The sequence below is a fragment of the Geotrypetes seraphini genome, chromosome 7 (genome assembly GCF_902459505.1).
Source record: "Geotrypetes seraphini chromosome 7, aGeoSer1.1, whole genome shotgun sequence".
Taxonomy (NCBI): Eukaryota; Metazoa; Chordata; class Amphibia; order Gymnophiona; family Dermophiidae; genus Geotrypetes; species Geotrypetes seraphini.
Window position 1 is genome coordinate 100027159 of NC_047090.1, and position 15880 is coordinate 100043038.

The following is a 15880-nucleotide window of genomic DNA, read 5'->3' on the forward strand; positions in this document are numbered from 1 at the left end:
TCATTTGTGGGGCAAGTCACTTGCCTGACATTGCCACGTTTCGGCTACCATAGTAACATAGGCTTACACCTGCTTCAAGAGGAATATGATGTTACCTTAATAGGGAGTCTCATATTTAATTGTAAAAATTTCAAACATCCAGCAGTGAGATTTAATCAATTCCTTTCTGCAGTTCAAAGAATCTATTGAACAAATGGGCATGCCCACATAGCTCACAAAGCAGCTGGTTTAAGTTAAGAGTCTGCAAATGGCAAGGATCATTGGGAGCACTAACACATGTATGGACAGAGCATAGGAAGGCATGGGCATGCCTCCATCTCCATTGGATACCCAAGCTCTCAAAGAAGGATAAGCTGTGTACTAAAACTTTGGGTTTACTATTCCCTTTTTATTTTCCTTAATTCTTCTTATTGTGAAGTCTTGGATCTAATTTTTGGACTTAAATATGATTGTTTGTTTGTTAGGTGCCATCCCCATAGTAGTGGGAGTGTGTGGGACAGTGGTTAGAGGCACAGCCTCAGCACCCTGAGGTTTTGGGTTCAAATCCCTCGCTGCTCCTTGTGACCCTGGGCAAGTCACTTAGGGCTCCTTTTACTAAGGTGCACTAGCGTTTTTAGCGCACGCATGAAATTACTGAGTGCTAAACCGCACGGTATGCTTCTAGAATAACGCCAGCTCAATGCTGGCATTAAGGTCTAGCGCGCGTAGCAATTTAGCACACGCCATTCCGTGCGTTAAGGCCCTAACGCACCTTAGTAAAAGGAGCCCTTAATCCCCTCATTGCCCCAGGTGCACTAGATAGAGTTTGAGCCCACTGGCACAGATAGGGAAATATGATAAAGTGCCTGAATGTAACCCACTTAGGATATAAGTGGTATATAAACAATTAAATAAATAAATAGTGGTCAGCAAATCCAGCCACCTAGTTGCAGGCCACCTTAGTTCCATCAATCTTCCCAAACATGATGTCCTCCAGTGATCTGTTTCTTCTAAAAGTATGACCAAAATAAGATAGTCATAACTTCAACACGTGGGCTTCAAGTGACATATCTGGTCTGATCTCTTCCAAAATCAATTTGTTAGTTCTGCTGGTGGTCCACAACATGCATAGAATCCTTCTCCAGCACCAGAGTTGAAATGAGTCAATCCTGTTTTTTGTCTTGTTTCCGTAATGTCTAACTTTCAATCCGTAGTTGACCCCTGAGAAAATGAGTGCATGGACCAGTCTGAGTATTTCTTCTCTGCTAGTTGCTTCCTTGTTTACCAAAGAGCCCAAGAGATTATCTTCTATGATTGATTAGAATAACATTATTATTCATGAATTTTGACCTGTTACACTTTTTTGTACACGTATTTGGCTTGGTTGTTAATTGAAAATTATGATAATTAAAAAGAAAGGACTTTAGGGGGAGGTTCAGATAGGAAGTTTAAATGGAGGCTCATGGTAGGGCCCACCGAAAAATCTATCCTTTGAAATCTGGTCCATGGCATCTAATGGTTTCAAATAATGTTACTCTTGATTTAATGTTATTATTCTTTCCAAACCAACAGAATGCTCCACCATTCAAACTGCCCCTTCCTCTCTTTCCTTTAAGTCAAACACACACAGGCAATAGAGCTACACACACAGGGGTTGGAAAGAATTCCATGAGCCATGGTTCAAGTGGTTTCCCCACTTGCATTTTGAAGAGCCATTTTTTACTCTCATGAATATCTAATTGTCTTTCTTCATTTGAATTGTTTTATGTATACTTAAGTACTTCATTATCTAATTGTATATATGTTATTAAGCCAAATCTATAAATTATTCAGCAAAGTTGGAGAAATAATTATTGACAGAGGTTATGAATAGAACAGCTCTCACTTCAAGCTGGCATGATGGACTAAATTTTTTTTTGTTTGTTTGCTCTTACAGAATCAGGCTGCATAAAGAAGTGAGAGAGAACTTGCTAAGAAAGGTTTCTGGCAGAAAGAAAGTTATGTAGACAGGATTAATCCAAAGGTGAATATTACAAAGCTGATCCGGAAATTAAAAAACAAGAGCCAGAGTTTTGTGGATCAGGAATGACATGGCGACTGAAGTCATTTGAAAGTCATTTAATAGTTAGAACAGAGAAGTTTTATTGGCAAGTGGCAGTATTAAAGTTTGTATTGTTTGTGGTGTGGAAAAGCAATTGTATGAGTATATGCAATATAGTACGTGTTTATGCTGTTGTGTAACTTATGCTGGTATTATAGTTTTGACTTGTAAGACACTCTTACCTGTTGATGAGTTAGAAGGATGGGGTGTACATTAAATGGTTAAAATAGGAAAGTTAGCTAGTTCTGGAACATTCTTCTGTTAAATTAGTAGGTAGCTGTTAGAACCACTGTCCCCTTTAAGACTGCACAGACTTGAACCACTGCCACTGCTGCTTTCCATCTGTGCATGCCCTGTGAACATGTTCAGAATTTGAAGGGTGATACTTACATCAGCATACAATAAGTACTAGTAGGAGAGAGGGGGAAGGGTAAGCAGAAAACTGGAGGATAACTGCAAGGATGTAAAAGGATGCCCTTACACGGCCCCTGCCGTTCACCTTTAAAAAATTAACTGCCCAACAATAGGACAAATCAATATATGTCCTGAAAAAAATTAGAGGGGACTATCTTTGCTTTACTAAAGATCCTGGAGACTCGTAAGCAGTGCCTGCAGTATCAAAATTGCCCTTATATTTGCCATTTTTGCAGAAAGGTATATAAAAAGCAACTCAGTTATAGAAAGAAGATGACTTTTACTGGTTTGTGGGAAGCTTGGCTAAAAGCCAGTGAGCTAGAGAGCAAATGAGAATATGAAGTCAGCAGCTTCTTAGCAAACAAAGCAAGATGGAAGAGTCACAGAAGATGGAGACATGGAAACAAAGGAAGGATGGAGGGTGGAAACCTGGTGAGAACTTGGCAGCAAAAAGAAATTGGTGCTGTAAATTGTGCCTAAAACTAACAGACTGCAAAATAAACTTAACTGAAGATATAACCCTGCTGGAGAGGGTGCAGAGACGAGCCACAAAACTAATACAAGGTATGGAGAATTTGAGCTGCAAAGAACGCCTCGAAAAACTGGGATTGTTCACCCTCCAGAAGAGAAGGCTGCGAGGGGATATGATAGAGACTTTTAAAATACTTAAAGGTTTTGACAAAATAGAGCAAGAAACTTCGCTATTCACATTGTCAAAAGTGACTCGAACAAGAGGTAATGGACTAAAACTGAGGGGCGGCAGATTCAGGACTAATGTCAGGAAGTTCTGTTTCACACAGCGAGTGGTAGACGCTTGGAATGCTCTCCCGGAGGAGGTTGTGACAGAGACCACCATTCTGGGATTCAAGGGCAAGTTGGATGCACACCTTCTTGCAAATCACGTTGAGGGATACGGGTGATCAGGGTGTCCATTTGGGAACACCTAGCTTGGCCTCTGCGTGTGTGGGTCGCCGGACAGGATGGACCTTGGGTCTGATCCGGTGAAGGCATTTCTTATGTTCTTATGTATGTTCTTATCTCTGGGGCACTGTGTTTACTTCTGGTGAACACTTATAACATGAAGCAAAATTTATTCTAAGCAAAGGAGAGTGGCTTACAGCATTTCTTTGCCTACTGAGAATGTTTCTAGAGTTTTGGTTGCAAGGAATTAGGGTTACCAGATGTCTGGATTTACCCACAGATTTCTTCCTTGTCCAGGGAGAAAGTGTCATGCAGTTCTTCCTTTGCGCCCTGCACTCTTCAGGGTGATTCTCGGGCTTTTGGTCTTTGCCATGGCACAAGCAAAAACTGATTGTAAGGCATGGAAATCTTTGGAGAATAGGCGAGCCTGGATTAACAGGAGCTTGCAGAAACTATGCTCCATTCTGGCTGAGACCGAATTCCAGGCAAAGATAGAGAATGCAGAGGTGCTGGAGCTGACAGTGAAACGTGTCCAAAGTATTCTGCAGAGCAGGCAATTCTGATTGGTCGCACCGAAAGGTGAGTGAAAGGTTTGCTGCCGCTACATCCAGTGCATGCACAAAGTGCGTACCTTGGTCTCTGACTGCCCAGGCATCAACGCTTCTCAACCATCTGCTCAAGTCCATGCCCCTGAATGAAGACAGCATACAGGAGCTGATCGCCAACTTCCGGGCATCCAGCCTGGAGGAGCCGTGCTCGGCTGGCACTATGGCATTTTCCCTTGTTCCCTTGAGCAATGACTGCGGCTTCTTGGATCTGGAGTGTGAAACGGAGAGAGAGCAGAAGAAGGGCTCCTTGCAGACTCTGAACACTGCCAGCATGAAGAATGTGGCATCCAGCAGCCACTCAAAGGCTAAGTGGAGACTGCGATGAAAAGGACTGTTGAGGGTTGGGTCAGATTTGATCCCAGATCTACCTAACTAGAAGAAGCCAGCAGCACTGAGCTCTTCCTAGCCATTGTGATAAACTCTGAGATTTCAAACGGTACACTCATTTTTTGCCTCTAGCTTATTACTTTTTTTAAATTTGGGTTTGTGTGAGAACTTTGTAGAAGGCACTCATAGACTGTCATCTCCTGACAGAAATAGTGTACTTCTCTAACCTATTTAACATTGCGTTTTTGCATGGGACAGATGGCTGTGTAATAGGGGTGTTTTGCACAATGACAAAAGAAACAGAATGTGTAACAAAGCTATTCCGTGAATGCACAGCCCTAACCTGTCTGATCTGTCCCCCACCTACCTCCGGCTCCACTGAAATTTAATCTTTGTGCCAGCCTACAGCAGCAACAAGATGAGCCTGCTGCCATCGGCCTGTCCTGGAAGCCAGTGCTCTGGAGCATTCTGCCTATTTAGGAACAGGAAGTCGCTCCAGAGAGAAGGTTTCCAGTTCAGGCCAATGGTAGCAGGCTTACCTTACTGCTGCTGCCAACCGACCCAAAGATTCAGTTTCGGCGAGGAAGTAGGTGGAGGAGAGGGGAGAACCATAGGGAGAGAAAGAAGCACTGTTCTGTGGGGGGTGGGGGTGAGGGAGGGAAAGAGAAGCACTTGCAGGAGGGAGATTGGAGGGAGGGAAAGAGAGAAGCACTAGAAGGGTTAGGAAGATGTGAAGGGAGACTAAGGAAATGGGTGAAAAGTGGGGCAGGACAGGGGCAAAACTGGTGAACGATGGGGGGAGTGACAGGGGCAAGATTGGTGGGAGGTGGGCCGGGGCAAGCCAGGAGTGGGGCAGGGTCATGTGTCCTCTTTTCTGACTTCACAAATACGGTAACCCTACAAGGAATTCAGGGCCCCAAAAGTCTTCAATTGATGTTACTGATTACGAACCTGAGAACTTAGAAAAAGCAAAAAATAATCCATAAGTGGCTACTACACTGGGTTGGTTGAATGAAACACTTTCACAATGATAGAATGCACTTTGTCAGATGGTATATTAATAATAACAACAAAGCACAGGCCAGAAGACCATTTTCTTTAGGAGGAAAAAGCCTCAGACAGGGGCCCTCCCACCTCCACAATGATGGAATAGCGGTGGTAGAGCGTTCACTTCACTGGCAGAAAAACCTCCTTTAAATGAACCGAGCACTGTGCTTCGTTAAATTTGACTTAAAAGATATTGTCAGATAGATGAAAAAATTCAACTTATCTTTCATTGATCGGTACACCAACGATGGCCAGCGTTTCACAATTTAGCTGCCTCAGGTGTAACGTATCCAATCATACTTTAGTTTGGATGCACACGTGTCTCCTGCGTGCGCGTCCAAACTAAAGTATGATCGGATACGTTACACCCTGAGGCAGCTAAATTGTGAAACGCTGGCCATCGTTGGTGTACCGATCAATGAAAGATAAGTTGAATTCTTTCATCTATCTCACAATATCTTTTAAGTCAAATTTAATGAAGCACAGTGCTCGGTTCATTTAAAGGAGGTTTTTCAGCCAGTGAAGTGAACGCTCTACCACCGCTATTCCACCATTGTGGAAGTGGGAGGGCCCCTGTCTGAGGCTTTTTCCTCCTAAAGAAAATGGTCTTCTGACCTGTGCTTTGTTGTTATTATTAATATACCATCTGACATAATGCATTCTATCATTGTGAAAGTGTTTTGTTCAACTATTGCTGGTTTTTACAATATCTGAGTTTTTACTACACTGGGTTGGTACAGGGTTTTAACTAGAGGTACCATATTTTTCTCCATGAAACCCCAGACACATGACTCTGCCTGGTTCCGCCTCCAGCCCTGCATCCCACAAAGCCTCCTCTCTTCTTCCGGATGAGCTCCAGCCATATCTGGAGAGCCTGGAGCATGTGTGGATATGTGTGACATCATCCATGTATGCTCAGAGGCCCTCCAGATGCGGCAGGAGCTCGTTGGCGCTTTCCAAAACCCAGACCAATGCTAGGTTTTGGAAAGTCCATCTATAAGCCCGAACAGTCCTCTAAAAAGAGGACATGTCCGGGTTTCCCTGGACATCTGATAACCCTAGTTTTAACTAGACTGGGAGTACTAATATGGAAGAAAATTAGCAGGCAATTTTCTATGGGGGGGGAGCGTTAATTTAAAAATAGCTTTTCTCAGTTGCTTTGAAAAGCACCTCAGTTGAACCACAATGAATTCTATAGTTGTGACCTCTTTTCATCCAGACTAAAGTTATGGGGCATCAAATATTATAATTGCCCCATTTTATGTAAAAGCTAGTTTATTAGCCCTTTAAAAATTATGGGAACCCCTCCCTCAATCCATTTCTTGTAAGTACACTTCTATTTTGCAGCAATTTTTTTTTTCTTTTTTGTAGCAGTGTAAATTTTCAGGCTATTCTTAATTTATTGGTTTTTTCCATTTGCAAGCACTGTCTCACTTAAAAGTACTCAATCAGATGTCTTTTCTTAAGACTTACTTATAGGAAACAGTTGTCTCTCCAGAACAGGATGAGGAAACAGTAGTTCCGGATATAATGAATCATTCTCCTTTGTTATTTTCAGCGAAAATTTCAACATCAATAAAGAGTTGATGAAGTACTCTCACAAGCGGTTTTATTCCATTTATTATTCCTTTCTTCGGTTTCAACCCTATCATTACTAGCATAATATGAACACTATAAACCTTAACAGGGCTTTAAAAAGGTTTGGATAATTTCCTAAAAGACCATGAGCCATTATCAAGATGAACGAGAAAATACACCGTGTTTTTCTCAGATAGGCAACATAAAATCTGTTCTACTCTTTTGGGATCTTGCCAGGTATTTGTGACCTGGATTGGCCCCTATTGGAAACTGGATATTGAGCTTGATGGACCTTTGGTCTGTCCCAGAATGGTAACTCTTATGTTCTCAATCTAAAGGCCTTATTTCCTAAAATGTTTTAATTCAAGTTAACTGCATACTTAGAGGGCAGTTCTATAACTGGGGCACTGTAATGTAGCCATCCCATTGCTGAATATTGAGTGCTAATTCTGTAACAGCATCTGGGGTCCAGGATACCATTTTAGCATACAAGCATAAATTGGCAGCAGTGTGGCCCCTTACGCCATATTAATGACAGGCATAAAAGTACACAACTAAGTGTGGCAAGTCACATCAGTATTTTAGTATTCTGATTACCCTCAGTGTGCTTCATTGCTAGAAAAGCAGTTAAATAAGAAGGTTCAAAAAATACTTATTTTATAGACTGGTACCTAATAATACACTTGCACGAATACCTAAGAAAATAGGTAGTACTAATTTGAAGTACACCTGGCTTCATCAATAAAAATTGTCGCTGTCTTTTTTTGAGTGTCCCTATAGACTTTGGGAAAATTCTGAACTTTATGACCTGAAAAAGTCTTACGGTATCTCTGTTCTTAAAGAAGATTTTTGTTAACCAATTCTTATCTGGTACTAGTACCACAGTAGCAACTAAGGTAGCTGCCTCTGTTGCTTCTGTATCAGAGGAATCCAAAATGGCTGAAATATCAAGAGAAGCTGCCCCTTGCTCCATATTATTCTGTCTCTTCTGGAACTTTGATGGTAAATAATATACTTGAGAGAAAAGTGGTATCAGTGGCAGGCCCTAGGGTATGTGACACCTGGGGGCCGATCATTTTTTAACACCCCCCCAAATAAAAAAATATTTTTAGTAATAACCATGAAATGAAATGAATGGTCGGAAAAGAAACAGGCAGCTAACCTTGCTTTCCCTTCTTTAAGCTTTACTCAATTGCTAGCCTCAATCTTGAGAAAAAAAAATATCAGGTTTCATGAACATCCCTACCTTTTTCTTTTCTTGTTTGAGTCCTGCTTGCCTGCAGACTTCGGGCTTTTAGCAGCATCAGTCAGTAGAAAATTCCGCTTTCGGCGGCCCGGGAAGCTTTCCCTCTTTGCTTCAGCTTCATGTCTCCACAGAGGCAGGACATTGCAGAGGAAAAGCTTCCAGGCCACTGATTACAGCGCCATCTACTACTATTACTGCTATTTATTACTTCTATAGTGCTGAAAGGCGTATGCAATGCTGTACATTTTGACATTTAATAGATGGTCCCTTCTCGGAAGAGCTTACAATCTAACTCAGACAGATAGGTATGATAGAGGAGTTAGGAGTTGAAAGTAGTCTCAAAGAGGTAAGTTTTTAACTTGGACTTGAACACTGCCAGAGACGGAGCCCACCTTAGGGATTCAGGCAGTTTGTTCCAGGCATACAGTGCAGCAAGATAAATGGGACAGTCTGGAGTTGGCAGAGGAGAAGAAGGGCACAGACAGGAGGGACTTACCAGCTGAGTGGAGCTCGTGGAGAGAACATAAGTGGAGCTAAGTTAAGAAAGATAATGAGGGACTACTAAGTGAATGCATTTGTAGGTCGGTAAGAAGAGTTTGAATTGCATTCAGAAACAGGAAGCTAATGAAGTGACTTTAAGAGAGAGGTAACGTGACTATAGCAACAGTTGAATTCTGAACGGAATGAAGGGGAGAAAGATGGTCTCAAACTCGTGGCCTCAGTATGTTTATTATAATCACAAAAGTAAAATAAAACAGTTTCTTGATCATATGTCTCTTTAGCTATAAATGACAATATTATTATTAAGACTTAGCCAAAAGGAAAGATTTATAAACTATAAAAAGTTTTACCTCATGCAAAATTGTCATTCCTTTAATGACATTAACTATTTTTTTTTCTGAGGCCCTCCAAGTACCTACAAATCCAAAATGTGGCCCTTAAAGGGTTTGAGTTTGAAACCACTGGTCTAGAGTAAATAGTGAGTTCTGTGCTTTCTCTGCCCCATTCCTGCAAGCTCTGTCCTCATCTGCACAAGCCTTGAACGCTTTAAAATCATAAGTGTCATTCTCTAGTTGAGAGTTTTCCTCCTTTTTAAATATTGATTGTGGAGTTACTCAAGGATCGGTCCTGTCTGCCAGTCTATTTAATATTTTTCTAAGACAACTTTGTATTTCATTTGGAGGATTGGGTGTTGAACATCGTCTATATGCAGATGATATTCAGTTCTTTAAAGTTAAAGATTCTCTTGTGGATACTCAGGATTTCTTAAATTTGTTCTTGAGAAACATTAATGAATAGATGAAAGCGAATAAACTAAAACTGAATATGGCAAAGACACAGGTTAAGTTACTGTCAGCTTACCCTAGTCCTAATTTCCCAAACATCTTTCAACATTGATAACGTTGAGATAAATGTAGTTCAGAAGATTTGATCCTTGGGTGTCATCACTGATCCAGCATTATCAATGCATGAGCAAGTAAGAAAAATAATTAATTATACAATTTTCACAGACTTAGATTAGTGTGAAGATTAAAGGATGATGTTGACACTGCACAACTTTAGACACCACACAGTAATTCCATATTTCAATTACTGTAATAGTTTGTTGAAATCTCTTCAGATTTGAAATCTCTTCAGATAGCACAAAATTCAGTAACCCGCGTTCTTTATGGTTTATCTAGATTTGATTGTGTCTAAAATTTGTTATAAGATTTTGGTACTTGTTATTAAAGTATTGATAGAAAACATCTCTCCAGTCATTTCGGCCTCTCTGCACTTACATCTGCCAGTACGGACTCTTCACTCTTCTTCTGCACATTTGCTAAATGTTTCATCATTTAGATTAATCAGATTGGAAGACTACAGAAAATCAACTTTTTATATAAGAGGACCTAAGATGTGGAATGAAATCTCATGTCAGGTATGAGCAATTAGAGCTATGCTGCTATTTAAAAAGACTCTAAAGACCATACTGTTTCAGGAGGTGTGTGCGGCCCAATTCTATAAACGACAACGAAACCATAGGTGCCAAGGGATGGGGCACCTAGTGCATGTCAATCATAAGTGAGGTACCATTTATAGAATCATGTCTTGTGGCGCCTAAAGTGGACTTAGGGCCTCTTCTACTAGACCACGCTAGTGGTTTTAGCCCTGGGAGCTGCACTGTTTGAGCGCACGCTAAATGCTAACATGTCCATTATAGTCTATGGACGCGTTAGCGTTTAGTGCGCATTAAAACAACTAGCACACCTTAATAAAAGGACCCCTAAGTTAGGTGCCTAGATCGACCAGGTGCACAGTTATAGTTATTGTATTTGATATACTGCAATTTTTAAGAAAAAAATAAGTTAAGCCAAAGCAGTTTACAAGATTAAAAATAATCATGTTTCTAGTTTTGTTAAGTTTTGATATAATGACCTATCAAAATTTCTAGGTGAAGTACAGAGGTAAAAAAATATACAGATTTAAAACCACATTTACATGAATCAACTTCCAATGTAGGTTGCCAAAACAAACTGAGGCATGGAGGAGAGGAGGGTAGGAAGTACATTTATTATAGGATAGAGAGACAATTAAAATAAAAACATTTGGGTAAGGATAAGGAGAGAGAGAACAGAGCCTTGGATTTGATAATGGATGTTTCACGAAGTAGAAGTTATAATAGATGGCTTTTCAGTTTGCCTTTAAAAAAGACAGACAGGGCAAGGGCACCAAGACAAGTGGACAAACTGAACACAAATAGGCTGACAGGGGAAGGTAAGGCTTACAATATTTATAGGGAAGAAAAACAAGAAGGGAAATAATTACAGGTAAAAGGTTAAGAAGAGGGGAAAGCAAAAAAGTATTCATGTTTACCGAAGGTAAAATAGGCCTATAGGCCTTATTGAAGTACATTACATTGGTGTCTTCTGTCCCGCCAATACCTTTCAGTTCTAGGTGGTTTACAACAAGAGTTGGCCTGGGCATTTCCAGGGACAATACATGGTTAATAGATATAGTATGTGTCGGGATCTGTGGAGGGTCGATCAGGTTTAGTTAGATCGTTTGACAAATTTCTTGAATAGAAAAGTTTTAAGTTCTTTCCTGAATGTTTTGTAGTTGGGCGTCATAGTCAGCAGATTGGAGAGGTGGCAGTCTAGTTTCGCTGCTCTGGTGGCTAATAGTCTGTCGTATATTTTTTTGCTTTGTATACCTTTGATTGGGGGTAGGTAAAGTGTGCATGAGTTCTCCTTGGTCTGGATATGTTTTTCATGATTAGGCGGTTGCTCAGATAGCTTGGTCCGTTTCCATTTAGGGCTTTGAATAGGGTGCAGTAGAATTTGTATTGTATGCGTGCTTGTACTGGGAGTCAGTGTGAATTTCAGAAGGCGATGGTAATATGGTCATATTTTTTCAGTGAGTAAATCAGTGTAAGAGCTGTATTTTGGACTGTTTGTAATTGTTTTAGCATGTTGGTTGGGCATGACAGGTATAGGATGTTACAGTAGTCCAGGAGTCCTAATAGGCTTTTAGTTGTGATTTGAAGGTCTTGCAAGATTTTTCCGACCTTAAGTGGTAGAGAGTACCAAAGGCTCGAGGCCATAACTGAAAAACTAGAATCTCAGTTAATATCCAGAAAGATCTGACTAAAGGATGGCACAGACGGTAGATGTTGGGAGTAAGAATGAAGATCCCTTTTTGATGAATAGGGGATCAGGTAATTGGACAAGAATAAAGGAAACCCGGAAGGCTGGATTTGGAAGGTAAGGATATTATATTTGAATGGCATCCTGTAAGCAATCGGGAGCATGTGTTTATTTTGAATAAGGGGGTGATATGATCATATTTTCAATGACGATCTAGGCGACTAGCATTATTTTCAGTAAGCAGCTCTCTAAGGCCTTTGAATTCTGCCATCATCTGTTCAAATTCAGATGGATCTTTGGGCAGTGGTATCTTAGAGGGGGATTGGTGGATCTGGCTTAAGACGTTTTGCATTTCCCCCTGCTGCAAATGCTGCTTCAATTTTAGATTACCTTCCTGTGGCCATCCATATAGCCCTTACATTCACAAATAAAATTTTACCTTTTCAGAGGAAAAATTTTTCCTTATACTTTAATAATACAGCTCATAGGTGCAGATGGAGGAAGAACAGTGGAATCAACCGACCATATTGGCTGCCAGCAAGCCACGCACCCCAGCCCAACACAATCATGCGTTTCACCATATAGGCATGAATAGGTATGATTGTTAAGGTGGTGAAATGGTATTTTTATTGTAGATACATGGTGTATGAAAACCTGAAGCTGCTTCAGCTCCTGAGTACACCTACGGTATATAGTGAAACACAAGATTGTGTTGGGCTAGCTGAATATTATTTTGTCATCAAAGATGAATTCAAAGTGACATGATTTTATGATCATCAAAGGAGTTAAGTACATGTAGCACGAGATTAACACTGATACTTCTAAAGATTGGACATTGAGGGACTGATGGTCCAGGTTTTCTAAGCAGCAATTTGTTGTTGTATAATGAAATGTTGTATGTTTCATAGAATATAATGGGTGCATTAGCATTTAGCGTGTGCTAAATCAGCTAGCACGCCTTAGTAAAAGATCCCCAAAATCAATTCAGTTATTTACAGTACAACTTAGACACTCAACCGCACTCATTTACATTTCCCTGATAGTCTAGTGCAGTGGTTCCCAACTCTGTCCTGGAGGACCACCAGGCCAATTGGGTTTTCAGGCTTTTCCTAATGAATATGCATGAGAGAGATTTGCATATAATGGAAGTGACAGGCATGCAAATCCGTGCCTTGCATATTCATTACGGCTATGTAGAAAATCCGATTGGCCTAGTGGTCCTCCAGGACAGGGTTGGAGATCACTGGTCTAGTGGACCAGTACCTAGGCAATCATTCAGAGAAACTATTCAGTGTGGCACAATGATTAAAACTGGCTACAAAGAAAATTAAAGACTTTTTTTAGCAAGGGAAATTAAACATTAAACATTTGAAAAAAATTGAATGATGGTAAAAGCCATCGACTAGGTATGGTTTCTACTTGGACTCGTGAATATTTACAATAAAGATTGTAAGCAGAAGCTGATTACTCCCCTCTCTGAATACTAAGTAGTGAACCGGGACAATGAACAAATGAAAGTGAATACATCAACAGAGCTTCAGTCTGTAGTTCCTCAGAGAGATTTTGGTTCCAGTCTTGCCTTTTCAACTCCAAACCACAAAGCATTAGGGATTGAAGATTGGCTCAATTAGTGCTTCAATAATAGATGAGAAAGCAGTCTATGTATAGGCATTTTGTGGGTTTCTCTATAGTTATTTCTAAGGGTAAGAAATGAAGTACAGGCAATGATTTCAGCACTCAATCTGAAACGGGCTTCTATGTATTATTCTACATTCATGCTATTAGCAACAGGTTCAGTCTCATCCTCTTCTGTAATCCCTGCCTAAATGCTAATTCCAACTGTTCTCCCATGTCTTTCCTTTTTCCCTCCCCCCAAGATGAACAGAGTGTCCCAAACTGCCCTTCGTATCTCTCCTGTAGCTACCTTTTCTACTGTAATGGAGGAAAGAGTGCCTCTAATTGCAAAGAATGCAAACAATGGCCAGACTCATACACTGTGCTTAATGTGTGACTGTGCATCAGAGATCTGATATAAAATCATGATTCAGAAAGTCAGATTGAGTGAGTCAGGCTTTTTGGGCAAAAAAGCTCTTTTGTGTGACTGCCAAGGAGTTTAGGAAACAATCATGAGAAAAAGCATATAGCTGGTTTAAGACTTCTCTGTCAGCCTTACTTCAAGGAATTTGACAACTACAATGATCTCGGAGCTATCATAGATGTTGCTAGATGTATAAGGTCCTGAATTACGTTATATAGAGTATTGGCTTACATTCTGAAGGTTGTACCTTTGAAGGACATCAGATGGATGAAAGCAGTTTAGAGAAGGGTTACTAAAATGTGCAATGCCAGTAAGCACAGGTCATACACAGAGGACAGCCAAAGTGCATTCACTGAAGAAAAAGAGTGGATATGATAGAAACATTGAAATATTTAGAAGAAATACAGTAACGATCAAACAATATTATGTGGATTTAATAAAAAGAAATTAAAAACTGGTTTAAAAGATATTTGGAGCATTGAGATTAAGCATGAAATTACTGCATCTCAATGGCCACGAATTTGGTCTTGGAGGATGAAATGTACGTTGTCTGCATCTATGAGACAAACTTGGTTTTTTCTGTTGCATAGAGCATTGTGGACCCCTGTTAGGTTACAAAAATTAGATAGTTCTTTGTCTAATAGATGTTGGCATTCTCATCTAGAAGTAGGAACTTTAGATCATTTATTGTTTCATTGCCCATGTATTATGAATTTTTGGAAATCAATTTGGGACCAAATTAATAATTTATTAGATAACCCAGTGGCATTATCCTATGATACTGTGATATTTGGTATGGAAATGAGAGCAAAAAGTCAGATTTCTGCGAATAACAATAAATTACTACTTATAATGACTGGTGTTGCCATTCAGCAAATTACATATAATTGGAAGGATTGGAGGAGATTAAATTACAACTTCTGGTGGAATTCTTTATGCCATATCTATAAAATGGAAAGGTTTATTGCATTACAGCGGGGATATTTTAAGAAGTTTCAGGATGTGTGGAAACCATTGACAAAGTATTGTAAAGATTAATTTGAATTTGTTTCCCTTATATTTATCAACTTAAGGTATAGGGAGGGGGGAAGTTTATTATTATATGTTTTATATGATAATGGAATATATGGGAGGGAGGGATGGGAAAGGGGAAGGGATAAGAATTTATGAAATATATCAGTGATTGTTTGTAAGTGATGTATTTATTGTTAATATGAATGAATATATTTAACACTTAATGTATTTTTGAAAATGAATAAAGAATTAATAAAAGAAATATTTAGAAGACTTTGATAACGTACAGCAAGGTGCCATTTTTCTCAGACAAAGAACTTCAAAGGCAAGGGGTTATGATACGAAGTTAGAGAGGGGAATGGCTGAAAGGAAATATGAGATGACAAAAATGATCAAGGGGATAGAACAGCTCTATTATAGAGAAAGGCTAATGAGGTTACGATTCTTCAGCTTGGAGAAGAGATGGCTGAGAGGTTTATAAAATCATGACTAGAGTAGAATAAAGGATGATTAATTACCCATTCATATACTGCAAAACTAGAGAACACTCTATGAAGCTAATAGCACTATTGAAATTCATTGCAGGAAGTATTTTACCTCAAAAATATGGTGACAACAGTTAACAGTTGAATTATAGTTTATAGCTGAGCCTGCCAATGAATGAAAGTTTATGTTTAGGTTACAAATACAAAAAGATGAATGCGGATATGGTAGGGCATAGCAAATTATTTAAATTGGTATGAGGCCCATTGACATCCTTTGTTACTTCAACCTAGTTGTGTTTGTTTAACATTTTTTTGTTTCTTTATATACACGTCTAGGACAGGATGGGGGGGAACATAAGAACATAAGCAGTACCTCTGCCGGGTCAGACCACAGGTCCATCCTGCCCAGCAGTCCGCTCCCGCGGCGACCCAAAACAGGTCAAGACTTGTCTGAATCATCAGAAGGGGCTCCCTTGCCACCTTGGTTTCCCATTTA

The 15880-nt window shown here is 39.9% G+C and overlaps 1 protein-coding gene across 2 annotated transcripts in view; it reads left to right on the top strand.

The window, feature by feature from the left end:
* TMEM229B (transmembrane protein 229B) overlaps positions 1 to 15880 on the top strand; it is an 80611-nt gene that overhangs the window by 41598 nt on the left and 23133 nt on the right. The window contains exon 1 of one of the 2 annotated variants that reach the window (XM_033952737.1): positions 1238 to 2002. The exons of the other annotated variant lie outside the window; for it this stretch is intronic. The gene's annotated coding sequence lies outside the window, so the exon portion shown is untranslated. Of the gene's footprint in view, positions 1 to 1237; positions 2003 to 15880 lie in introns of those variants that run through there. 2 annotated transcript variants of the gene reach the window in all.